Source organism: Protopterus annectens, chromosome 1.part0 (assembly GCF_019279795.1).
Source record: "Protopterus annectens isolate FY-2018-M chromosome 1.part0, PAN1.0, whole genome shotgun sequence".
Classification (NCBI taxonomy): domain Eukaryota; kingdom Metazoa; phylum Chordata; order Ceratodontiformes; family Protopteridae; genus Protopterus; species Protopterus annectens.
The window spans coordinates 1,018,853,891-1,018,868,063 of record NC_056725.1 but is presented as its reverse complement, the minus strand read 5'-3'; the positions used below and the strand labels follow the sequence as shown (position 1 = coordinate 1,018,868,063).

Genomic DNA, 14,173 nt, shown 5'->3' with positions numbered 1-14,173 from the left:
AAATTGTGTAGCCCAGTCCACCTACCCATTTAGATTAAAAAAATAAGTAAGCATTTACATTTGCAAGTAGAAAAGAGGTATTGGATTCCTTACAGAATCATTGAAAAGATCACAAGGATGCTGGCGGGTGTAATCAAGAGGCTTGTCTTGTATTTCTTCAAGTGGGTATTTCTACAGGAAATGGCTTGACTCCCCCCATCCTTGACCATTATACCCTGCCATTCCTCTGATGATTTTTCCCCCTTCATGTATGCCCACCAGTGTTGGTTATTTGACAAAGTACACAATTCAGGGACCGCTGTTCCATTGCAGCCCCATTTATATGCTATTTTGGCATACACTGCATTGGTTGAAGTAGTTTTTAACATGATTCCGTGTATAATATCTTAAAAATGTTTTACCACTGTCTTTCTGTAAAGGATATGTCCCCACTTACTTGCTTACTGACAGCCACTGTTTTTTTTTTTTTTGCTCCAGCTGTCTGCTGGCCATTAAACATACTATCAGCTCATTCATTCCCATCATTGTGGCAAGAGTCAACCAAAAGGGATCATCAGTGAGGCAGAATTTTTCTTTTTCTCACCATCTATAACCATTCATACCTGATGAGGTGTGTGTTTGTCTGTGTCTGTGTGTCTGTGTGTGTGTGTGTGTGTGTGTGTGTGTGTGTGTGTGTGTGTGTGTGTGTGTGTGAATAGCCTGACCTTGGAGGATGTCCCGTCATTTCCACAAGGGACATTCCCTCCAAGCAGCCTTTACCCTCTCATCTAGCATGAGCAATGATTTTCTATGTCTCCACCAGGGGAAATCACTCTGCAGTGCATCTCCACCTGCACACAAATCCTATCCACCACCTTGGAAGAGATAAGTGGGTCACATCTCTTCATTCGCCCCATCCCTGCCAGTGCCACAAACTGAACCCCAGTTATCTGGGATACAGTCAGAGCTCCAGCCCTCTGCTTCATGGAGCCAGCCTGATAACCATGTACCTCAGTCTCACACTGATACATGTTAAGAACCTACTAAACCTGTAGGCTAGCCACTCATCAAAACATCCTGCTAGTACCAGTCAGACTGTCAGCACGTGTACAGGCTTTTATATGTAAAGTATCCAAGCTATCTTTCTAAAATTGTCAAAGGCCTCCAAGGCATAAACTTGATGAGCACCTCTCTCATTAGCACAAAGACACTTCAATTGAATTTGCCACCTTTAGGAGACAACCCACCATGCCCATAAAACCTTCTAGTTTTAGGAATTCCTCAAAGGCAAGCTTGTTGCTATTAGCTGATGATGTGACACTGTTCAGAATTTGTGGCCAACACTACTGCATTTGCAGAGCTTATGTGCTTGTCTCATTGCCTGCTTTGAGACATTTCATGTAGTCTGCAACAAATACAATACCAGATTTGGAAGCATATAACAAAGGGAAAAACTCTTCACCCTTAGACATAAACTGAAAGCCCCGTGTTTCAAAACCAAACTAAAAAAATTAACAAAAAAACCTCTGAGACAAAATCAGGTCTGCTAATGCCATGTATGTCTTGAAAATCACCACCATGTCCAAAGACAACCATAAGTCCTTTGTCAGCTATGTTCGGAACTTTTTGAATGATGCCAAACATTGCACCAAGTTTATACATAACATAACTCACTCAAACCCTGAGCAAATATCAGATTAAATTAGTTCTGACTTTTCCTCCCTGTCACTGTCCTCACTTCCCCTACATGATTCATTATTGAGATACCTCCAAGTGGTCACATCCACTCAGGTTTTTAAGGCTGTCTCTCAGTTAAAAACAGTAGTTGTTTGGAGCTTGATAGTATGTAAGGCTGTTTCTTTGTTCATGTGAAACACTGCAGAACCTTTTAAATTTCATCCTGCCAAGTGGCTTCTTGTTAGAGGCTTTAAGAACAGCTGCAGTCATCCCCCGTTCATAAAAGTGGTCCCACCACTGATCCTGGCAACTATAGACTAGTAATCCTTCCAGGTTTGTCTGTAAGACAGTGGGCACATCATTAGTGACCACATAAATGATGACATTAGCAGCTTAAAATCCCTCTGCTGAAGCCAGTTTGGGTTCTTGAAGGGTAGATTCTGCTTGCTAAACTTAGTAAATGTCTTTGAAAAAAAAGGCACCAAGGGTTTGGATGAGACACGCAGTATACCTTGAACTGATCAAAGCCTTAGATACTACCCCTTGTTAAGGTATTATTGACAGAGTAATCAAATTGAGTGTAAATCAATATTTAACAAGTTGGATAGTAAACTGGCTCACAGCCAGGACCCATCAGATCAAGGTTAAGGGAACCCTCTATACTGAGAGAGTCATTACTATAAGTATTTAGGATATGCTGGAAGACTTAAATGAAATTGCAAAAGATAATAGGGTTTGTGGACATGTTGGGTTTGCTCCTAAATTCAGACTTGGTGTTGTCATCAACTTTCTGAGCACTCCCAGAATCCTATAACAGGGTTATATTATACAAACACATGGTGCCAAGACTATGGTCTAAAGCTAAATGCAAAAAAGTGTGATATTGTAGCCTACCATGTAGGAGACAACCCCCTCATAATCAGTTCAGTTATTATGGCTCTCGGGACTTCTATAAACAATGAGCTCTCCTATCACTATGTCTCAGCAGTTATTAGAAAATCCTTTTTTTTATTCCATCTGATTACCAAGGGTATATCTTCCAGATCCAGGAATGTTTTCATTCTCCCTTTATTCCTTCCCCATTAGACCCACAATTGAATATAGTATTCCCTTTTCATGTACCAGGTCAAACATGCAATCTAATTTAAAAGAACCCAACATTTCCTCAATAAGAAAATCAAGGGCCTCAGTTCTGTGTTCTTTTCAGAATGCTTGCTTTAAAGCTCTTCATCTCATTTTCTTATACAGACTCCTGTGGTGGTATACCTAGTGTACAAAACCTGAAGTGAATCTGTCTTGTGACACCTTTTACACATTTACAAAATGCGTAATACCACAAACACCCATACTACAGACTTCCATTGCAACATAAATAGAACATGCCAGTGGGTTAAATACCTCCCTCCCAGAATTCCATTCCCGTGGAGTAGACTGCCCTCCCCAAAGAAAAGTAGCCCCTTAACCCACATCAAACACTTTCTGGATGAATGGATGAGAAATCACAAATGCATCCCTAGGCTGATTCCTTCAACATGCATTGGGTGTTCATTTTGGCTAGGCTTCAGATGATCCATCCAGGTCAACAGACAAGTCATAACCTATGAACCCTAGAATTTTGATGGTTCCAGTTGATCTTGCATTGCTAGTTGAAATGACATTTTTGCTTGGAAGATATTGCATGTGGTGGTTTGTGATGAAAACTTTAAAAGTCATGGATTTTTGCATGCAAAGAGCTCTATCCATTTTTTCTTGTGTTTGAGAATTACGTGTGAAATCTTACCTAATCTGTTTTTAGATTTTCATCCATTAAACCAGTCTATTTCCATTTAGATTTTTTCCTGTTGTTGTAAAAGGGGGGGGGGTGAGGATCTTTCATATCATGCATCTTTCTATATAGTTTAGGCTTAAACTATAGTGGCTCATTAGTGTTAGAAAGAAATTTCAGCTGTCCTTTTCTTTTATCATATTTAGGAGCATCATCCAATTTTACACTAGTACTTTTTTAGCTGTCTAGATTATAATGTACAACTTTTTACTACTGGGATCTTGGAAAGACTGTCTTTGTTAGTGAATTTGTGATGCTGGAAGGACTGTGTTGTTAGATTGTAGTGGATTTGTGAACCTGCTTTTATGTTAACATAATGTTTGACATAGAGATGCTTCAGCCCAGTTTAGGTTATGTATTTCTGCAGAACAGTATGATTTAATTTCATCCATTGCATCATTTGTGATTACTAGGCTAATGGCCCCAGTAGACCTTTTTAAGCCTAGCCATATATTCCCATGTATAAATGACAGGATAAATTACTGAGGGGCATATAGTTTTGTTTATGTGACATAGCTGCAGGTCCAGAGGTAAATTTATGATTTTTCAATCCATTGGACCTGGTTACGCTTGAATAGGGTGAATGAATTCTTCTTTACATGGATGGGAAGTCTGTTCCAAAGCAGAGGCAATTTGTGAGACCCACATACGTCCCTCCAACTTGTTCTGTTTATGTTGCAAACAAGGTTTTAGATCACTGGGTTGGTTATTTCTGATGCTGTTAAACTTGTTGAAGTACAGTAAGTCCCTCGGTCCTAGATTAAATGATGGCTTATAAGCCAGGCATAGATCATATGTCAGTAGTCTCTAGGAGACTGAGTATAAAGATAAGGCTTTGAGGTGATCTGCATATTCCATGTGGTTCATACTTTATATTTTTGTAAGGAACTTCTGTGGGCTTTCCATTTGTTATATATCTCTGGTAAGGTACATACTAAAGGATACTAAAGGGAGCATTGTACTCTGTGATTGGTGTAATGAGGGCTGAGTACTGCAGGATAATGACATCATTGGACTTGGATGCCATTCCCTTCCTAACGAGTTATGCAGTATAGAATTATTTCCTTACAATACTAGACGCATGGCTGTCAAAGACAAGGTCACCATCTGTATATGCTTCCAAGGCCCTAACCACTGGTTTATCTCTCTGGAGTGTATTGTCTCTGTGATAATTCTCATGGGAGGCTGACTTTCCAAATATAGTATTACATTTTTAAGAAATGAAGTTTAACCCTCCAGATAAGAACAAAGCCCCAAATTGACAGCTGCACACACTGGCATAACCTATTCTAAAATTAAAGTTAGCCACACTAAAACACGTTATAGCCTGTGTTCCCACTTAAACCAATTGCTCTGTTTTCTTTTCTTATCACTATCCCTCTCCCATATATGAAGAACAACTTGTATGCTTTCAGAAAACATTAACTTTTGAGCACTTAGAAAAAGTGCACTGGCTACCTTTAAATAAAACTAAATTATGCACTCGTCTATTAAATGTAATAAAGTATTAAGGCTGCTGGTGAGGCTTCAACCTCTTATTACTACCCAGAAATTCAGACTGTATTTTTACTGTGCTTGCCAAGGTTGCCAGATACTTTTTTTTAAATTCACACTTGCTTACCTCAAAAAATTAGCCCAATGTATTTCATCATATCCAAAAGAGTAAATGAATACAAAATACCATAAATCAGATATAATTAAAGTAATATTAAACCTTGCTGACAATGTGATAAAACTAATTGTAAAATATATCATGAATTACTAATAATTAATCTTAATTGCCTGATACTTAGTTGTGGGTAGAACATCCTTGTCATGATCATTGGTCGAATAAATATTCCTGTTGAATTTACTCAGCATTGTTGTTGGGATAAATTCATTGCAACAGATCCTTTTGCGATTCATGTAGTTTTGAATGTGTAACAAAACTTATAGCATGCCTTGCTGCATTCTGTTTCTCAGTTTCGTTTTAATGAGATTGATTTGAGAGAAAGTTCTGTCTATGGCTACATTACTGAAAGGCACTGTCAGCACACTCAAGGCAAAATGTCCCAGCTGTAGAAAGTCAAAGTCCCCTGAAGCATCCATGTGATTTGCTACAGTTATCCAAAACTGCTCAACGTTATCACTGAAGTTTGGCCACAACATTGTGCTGATTAACATCCACTGCTGCTCCAGATATCCCAAATTCCCTTTGTACAAAGGTGAAAACAACAAATTTGACAGTTGTGGCTTCTGTGCTCCAAGGATGACAGAAGGTGAGAGATAAGCCAGAGACTCTAGCTGCTGCACATTTGCTGGCAATGTCTGATGGAGGTTCCCTTAAGTATTCCAACAGAAAATCGTGACAGCACTGTTTTATTTGCTCTGCTGAAGTGTACTCAGTGTTAAAGTAGTGCAACAGTAAGTGGAATTCATTGCCAAAATTAATAGCTGCTAGGGGTAGATGGTTATACCCGATGTTCATCGTGCATACAGCTGCAGTAATCACAGATGGGTTTTCAGCCGTCAGGCGGTCTCTCGGTCGGCCGAATTCCAAAGTCTTGGTCCGGCGTCGGTTGTCGTCGCTTACTCTTCTGACGTCAGGAAGGCCAGAGTATATAAGACACAGCCGACGCCTTGTTCTTCAGTCTTTTTTGCCGCGCGGTGCCCGAAGCAGAAGCAGTTCGCAAGTGCCGGTCGGCCAGCTCCTGAATTACGAAAATATTTGGAACCGAAGTCTTCACTAAAGCTAAGTACCCCGTTGGGGAAACTTTTCTTGCCTCAGACCGATGTCAGAAAAAGTTAATAATTGTATTTCTTGTGGGAAGCAAATACCGCATAAGGATTTCCATTCCTTTTGCATACCTTGTTTGGGCCCAGACCACGACGTCTCGGGCTGTCGCTTTTGCGCTACCTTCAATAAACGCACTATCAAGCATCGGGCGGAGTTCGCCCATCACTACTTTGGTAAAGCTTTTGACTATAAAATGTCATCGGACACTCCGACTACCGTTTTATCCAAAAAACGCAAGGAAAAGGACCGACATGCGAGGCCTGCGGTCTCCGCCGACACCACGCCAAAACAGGCTACACGTGGTCCAGTTCTCGGCGAGACGCCTTTGCAGTCCCTGACTACCGACGACACTCCTTTGGCGGTGTCCTCTGTACCCGAGACCGCTGCGTCCTCAGCCCTTTCCCAGACTACAACCGAAGCCCCGGCTTATGTCGAGCCTACTAATGTGGACAGGTCCACCTCCACCCATGGTGTATTTAGGCCTTCATCTTCTTTTTCTGTTAAGGCCTTTACTAAATCCAAAGCAGCCAGGCATCCCACGAGGCCTGCTGCACAAGGCCCATCTCCTGGACCCATGCCTAAGAAACAGATGCTTAAAATGGCTGAGGATCTAATTACTCTTATCAGAGGTTCTCAGCCCCCTCCTGACAAGAGACCCAGAGTGGAGGAAGAATCTCCGTCTTCTGATCAGGGATCCATTTTATCAGAACATTCTGATACAGAGGAACACTCTTACTCCCCTTTTGAGGATTCGGATGCAGAACAGTCCATTCCTTCTGTATCCCCCCCCCCCCCCTGAGGATTTTTCTTTTGAGGAAACCTTGCACACCTTGAGGGAACACTTCCATTGGGAAGGCCAAGACTTTTCAGATTCCAGGAAAAGACTTAGGGAATTTCTTTGGTTACCTCAGCACAGACCTCTGGCTATACCCCCTGTTTTGGATGTACTGGATGATGTCTATTCGGAGGCTTGTCTTAACCCTGATTCTCTGCCTCCTGCACCAGTAAAGCCTGATAGGTATTACAGAGTACCCAGTTCTCACCAATTTCTCTACAAAGGCCATAATGCTGACCCTGAAACCATTTCACAAGGCCCCAAGGGATTAAAGGCCTCCACTGCCAAGAACCCACTCCCTGCAGAAAGGGAATCCAGATCTTTAGAAAGGTGGAGTAAAAAGGTATATACCTCGGCCACCCTAGCCACGAGGGCCTTAAATTGTCAGTTTCATATGATTAAATATCAACAGTTCCTGTTATCACAATTAAGGAACAAAATGTCTCAACCTGAACAACCAGATTTAAAAGAGTTACAGGATATGATGCATAGTGCAGAGCAAGTGGGTAAGCACACCTTACAATGTGGTTATGATGCCCTAGAGGCTTCCAGTAGAGCGGCTACTGCAGGATCAGTCATTCGCAGACATGCCTGGCTTAGGGAACAAAATTTGCCTGATCATGTGAAAGCTAAACTTCTTGATGCTCCTTTACAAAAGGATGTACTTTTTGGTACTAATGCTGAGGAGATACTACGGAAAATGGAAGAAAAAGTCAAATCTATGCAAACTGTCAAAGCTTTCTTACAGGTCCAGCCACCACGTTTTAGCAGAAATTGGACTTCAAAAAACTGGTCTTTTCCAGCCACTGACAAGCCCCAAAGAGGTAGATACAGACGCACAAGGGGCAGAGGGCAATCACAAGGATCATATAGAGGCAGACAATGGCATTCCCCAGCACCAAGAGGTGGTGAAGACAGTGCACAGCAATACAGGAAGCAAACCCAATTGACTCCCTCATTTCCTTGCCAAGCAAGTCACAGCTGGCAGCACCTTTGGGAGGGAAACTAGCATTATTTGCAAGCAATTGGCATATTGTCGCAACAGACAAATGGATACTGGACATCATAAACAGAGGCTACAAATTTCAATTTCACACTCTTCCAAAAATGAGAGGCATGCCAAACCTGCCACAAAATCAAAGGGCAGAGGCACAACTGCAAATTTCAAAGCTCCTAAACATGAGAGCTATACAAAAGGTACCTACGCACCAACAAGGTCAAGGTTTTTATTCAAGACTTTTCCTGGTACCAAGAAAAGGAACCGACTGGAGACCCATTCTGGACTTATCCATCCTAAACACATTTCTACTGCACCAAAATTCAAGATGCTCACATTACAGCAACTTCTTCCCATGCTGGGCAAGGAGTTTTGGCTGGTAACATTGGACCTCAAGGAGGCATACCTGCATGTCCCAATCAGACAAAGCTGCAGAAGATACCTCAGATTTCTTGCAGGTTCAATCCACTATCAATTCTCTGCATTGCCCTTTGGCTTATCTACTGCACCCAGAGTATTCACAAAGTGCCTGGCATCAGTAATTGCCTACTGCAGACTTCAAGGGATACAAATTTACCCTTATCTGGACGACTGCCTGATCCAAGCGGACAGCAAACACATTCTATTGGAATATCTGGCATATGTGACACGATTACTGCTTACTCTGGGATATACCATCAACAAGGAGAAATCAAGGCTAACACCATCTCAGAAAATAACCTTCCTGGGTGCCAGCTTGGACACAAACACCCAGATGGCATATCTTACGCCAGAAAAACAAGGGCAACTATCTCAGTACTTCAAAACACTAGCAAAAAGTACCAGGCTTACTGCAAGGAAAATCCTGCAGGCTCTGGGATTCATGGCATCTTGCATTCTTCTAATCCCATGTGCAAAGTTGCATATGAGGAAACTTCAGTGGTACCTAAAAAATCTATGGTCTCAACACAGTCACAGCTTGGAAGCAATTATACCGATAATTCCATGTTTGCAAAAGGAATTCCTATGGTGGGCCCAAGCATGTCAAGTAAACGCAGGCCTTCCATTCTGCAGGCCTCAAGTAAAACAAGTCATAACCACAGACGCCTCAGACTACGCCTGGGGGGCGCACATGAAGGACAGGTGCATTCAGGGCAGATGGTCCCAAAAGGAAAAGCACCTTCACATCAATCAAAAAGAAATGCTAGCAGTAATAAATGCAGTTACAGCCTTCAAAGACTTCTTGCATCCAGGACAATTACTGATAAGAACAGACAACACCACAGTAATGTGGTACATAAACAAACAAGGAGGAACACATTCATACCCCTTGTGCAGACTAGCCATGACTCTTTGGAACTTGGCTCTGTAAAGACAAATCGAGCTTCAAGCACAGTACTTGCCAGGACTGGAAAACACACTGGCAGACACTCTAAGCAGAAATATGACAGATCCACACGAATGGAGGTTACATCCTCAGGTGTTTACAGAGATAATCCAAGCGTGGGGGAGGCCAGACATAGATCTTTTTGCCTCCCACAGGAACCATCAATTGAAAAAGTTTTGTTCAAGGACCTTCCATCCAAAGGCCTGGAAAGTGGACGCCCTTTCATTCAGTTGGACAGCATGGACAGTTTATGCATTCCCACTTCTGCCTCTTCTGCCCAAGGTGCTTTTGAAAGCAAGAACAGACAAACCAAGGATGATACTGATTGCTCCAGATTGGCCAAGGCAACACTGGTATCCACTCCTGAGGAGCCTAACACATACTCCTCCCTGGTCCCTGCCTCTAATACCTCTTCTGCTGACTCAGAACAGATACAAAACTCTTCACAGTCAGCTGAAAACACTCAACCTCGCTGCATGGAAAATTCCTTAATACCACAACAGACCCTACTCTCCAAGGAGGTGCAGGATGTCATTTTGGAAGCCAGAAGACCATCTACTAGAAAAGCTTACTCCGCCAAATGGAAGCGGTTTTGCTGTTGGAATGAGAAAAGAGGCCAGGACCCTAGAAAATTGAACTTGACTCAGGTTTTACAGTACCTGGCTGAACTGCTGAACAGTGGACTTTCATTTTCTTCCATAAAAATACATGCCTCAGCCATTTCTGCAGAATTCAACACGGAACCTCCTTTATTCTCTCACCCACTCTTACGGCAGTTCCTCAGAGGGGCTAAGAATATAAGACCTCCAAGGAAGCAACCAATACCAGCCTGGGACCTTAATTACATACTAGAAAAATTAACATTGCCTCCTTTTGAACCTGCTGCCTCAACAGATTTGCAATATTTGTCCTGGAAAACAAGTTTCCTTCTGGCCATCACTTCAGCTCGTAGGGTTTCTGAACTACAGGCCCTCATGGCGGTGCAGCCCTTCCTCATCTTCCATCAGGACAGGGTTTCCCTTCGTACCAACCCATCTTTTATGCCAAAAGTGGTATCCAGGGTAGCCTTAAATCAAGCCATACACCTACCTACCTTTTATCCTAACCCTCAAAACAAAGGGGAAAGGCTGCTACACTCTTTAGACATCCATAGGCAGCTACGTTATTATTTGGACAGAACAAAGTCCTTCAGGAAATCAGAACAACTTTTTCTGTCCTATGCTGTAGGGGCTCAAGGCAAACCAGTTACAAAACAGACCATTTCCAAGTGGATTGGCCATTGCATACGGTTTTGTTATTCCTATCATGGGAAATCTGTCCCTACTGGTATCAGATCTCACTCCACCAGGGCCACAGCCACCTCTACAGCCTTGCTCAGAGGTGTTCCTACTAAAGATATTTTGGAGGCAGCCACTTGGAGTTCTGTACATACCTTCACAAAACACTACCACCTGCCCTTGTATTCCAGAACAAGAGCAGGCTTTGCCACTGCTGTTTTGCAGGGCATTCTGGCTCAACCCAGTTCCTCATAGTACCTACCACCCTATGCATAGCTATGGGACTCTACCCATCTGTGATTACTGCAGCTGTATGCACGATGAACATAGTACAGTTTTGTACCTACCATAAATGTAGATGTTCGAGTGCTAATACAGCTGCAGTACAGGTTTCCCTCCCTCCTTCCCCACATACCACTTGACTGGGTTATCCTGCTATGTTTTATTTGCTTGCTTACACTGATTTTGCATTACATTGCATTTCTTACACATGTACAAAAGCTTTATTTTTGTATTGCCTTCCTTTTGGGGGCACCTGCCATCTGGGGCAAGAAAGACTGAAGAACATGGCGTCGGCTGTGTCTTATATACTCTGGCCTTCCTGACGTCAGAAGAGTAAGCGACGACAACCGACGCCAGACCAAGACTTTGGAATTCGGCCGACCGAGGGACCACCTGATGGCTGAAAACCCATCTGTGATTACTGCAGCTGTATTAGCACTCGAACATCTACATTTATGGCAGGTACAAAACTGTACTTTTTCCAGATCAAAGCCATTGTTGCTCTCCACAACATAAATGTGCTTGGTCTCACAGTTCACCGAATCGTGTTTTGATACAAAGTTAACAGTGCAGTCAGCAACTTTACAGGGCTTGCTTTTAATAACTCAAATAATTTCTTCACTCTGTGAAGTTCCTGTAATATGGGCCACAAAAACAGCAAATAAAGTTTATTCTCTGGTGAACTGAGCATCTGATACAGCAGCTCAGCTGTGTAGTCGTACAGTTCCTCTTTGGCTATCTGAAAACAAAGCTTCATTTAGTCACATTGATCAAGGACCCGCTGAATGTAGAAGGTGATAGACAGTCAACAAGTGTCCGACAACTTCAAAATCTTAAGTCGTTCTTTGCTAACATTAATGCTTTCAAATAATCGCTTATATTTCAGCTGGCAAATGGTACTGTGGGCAAACCAGTTGTAGGTCTCTGATATCATGAATTCAAAGTTTCTTGGCATCAACTTCAGTGCATGACATATACACTTTATGTTCACAACATCTGGGCAAACTTTGCGAAACCGTGTTATGACCAAATTATTTCTTAAACACACAGTATTATTGCCATCAGTTGCTCAGCCCAACCATTTGTTAATTGGTAGTTTGTTTGACTCAAGAAACTTGGTAATTGCACTGAATATTCTTTCTGCTCTTCCCAATTCAAGTGATATTATTCCAAGAAGTGTGACAGTAGAGCTTCCTGAACAACTGTGGTATCGCACTATCACAATGAGCTGCTTTTCCAGGCCAGTGTCAGTGCTCTCATCATTTATTAAGGAGTAGGCTGTCTCCTTACTGTCTAACTGGACAAAGTCCGATATTCATTTTTCATTCACTGCTGGACCAAGAACATTCTTGATGAGTGGAGCATTTTGTTCGGTGGAGTGCTAGATCTTTACTGGAAATGTCTTTAACAATCTCTCCTTTGTGATCTACTGTTGCAGTACTGGAATGGCATGCAATATGTGCCACCAACTTCAACTTGGCTACCTTGACAGTGTTGTCTGCAGTTTTTACATGACAGCCGACATCGTGTAAAGTCTGTGTATTTGAAAATGGTTTGGCGTTCCATTTATGTTTCGTCATTCCAGCTTGATTCACTAAATCAGCATGATGGGCATGAATGTGACATCTGCAGTACCAGCAGAAAGCAATAGTATTGTTACCAGGCACACTGCATATCCAGTCCTTTAATACAGCATAATTTTCCCAAACTTTTCTCTGTTGCTTCGCCTACTGTGACTACTTAACCATAATAACTGAGTGAAACTGACACACTTTGCTCTTAAAAAGGTTGTCCCACTCCCTTCCCCTGGTTTCCACTAATTTTAAAGATAAAGACGCCAGTTAGTTTTTCCTAACAAAACACTCTGGAAGTTATCAAAGCGTGAAGGTGTATCTTTGTTTCGTTATGATGTCGGATTCAGAATAGTTTGTACTTGGACTTAAATCAAAGTTTATAGCCTAAAAGAAACAAAAGAAAAGCAAACACAATTTAATTAAAAAGCACTTTCTTCTTAATGAGTTATAACACACACACAAATACACGCGCACTTCTATTTATGGCAGAAGTTCAGGGGCCTTGGCAGCGACAGGCATTAATTTAACAAATTTTTTATCAGTGCTTAAAATGGAATCAACATAGTGCTTACCCAGACAGCCATGAAATTACTTGGGTGGATCAGTTTTTAATTTAACTAACATTGTGACTCCCCCCCCAAAAAAAATGTTGCAAAGGCCTCAAAAAATCGGGACAAAATTTAAATATTGTTATAAATTTTGCAAGTTGCTAGAATAATAGTATTTGTATTAGCATGCATTTTCTGAAAGATGTGAAGTCTGAAACTCAAATGTATGCCATTATTTAGTGACTTCTGTTCTCAGCATTTATCAACAAACCTCAAATTTTATGAGGAAATGATCAAAAATATGAGGCAAAACTCTGGGCAGTTGCAATGTACACCCCCCTCCCTGCACACACACACACACACACACAATCTTTACATTATTATTCATGTCCACTGATGGATATGGTGGCACAACTATACTACATGGAATCATACTAAGCAGGAACCCCTGGAACGGTGTTCCACCTTAATCCAACCCAGCAGTCAAAATGAAATTCTAACCACCCAATTTGACAGATTATAATTCAAACTTCAGAACATGGCCACTTAACCCTTGTAGAAAGTTAGTACATGGCAGGCTGAGACTCTGCAGTGATGAAGCAGCTTAACAACTTCTGGTAACAAACTGAAATGTGTACTGCACAGCCTGACGCAGATAAAATCATGAAAAAATTGTGCTCATTATGATCTTTTGAATTGCAGTAATAAGTATTAAAGTTAATTTTATCCCTTACATAATAAGCATGTCTATGTAACTGCAAATCCCTGCAGACAACTGCAGTATCAGCAACTGACCAACACCACCAATCCCACAGCCACTACAAAACTCCTTAAAGAGAGTTTCAACTACCGAGGTATCAAATATTAAAATGGACTTGCCTACAAATGAAACCATTCAAACATTTACTGAAGGTACACACAAGCCCCTCTGCAATCAGAAGGATATTTAGGGAAACAAGCCCCTATATTCTGCACACATGTGCTTGATGTACATAATAGAACTCAACATCATTGTCTCCAGGCATAAGTCAGATGCA

The 14,173-nt window shown here is 41.7% G+C and overlaps 1 protein-coding gene across 1 annotated transcript in view; it reads left to right on the top strand.

Annotated features, from left to right (window-relative positions):
* NBAS (NBAS subunit of NRZ tethering complex) overlaps positions 1 to 14,173 on the top strand; it is a 3,380,746-nt gene that overhangs the window by 744,919 nt on the left and 2,621,654 nt on the right. The gene's annotated exons all lie outside the window — the stretch shown is intronic.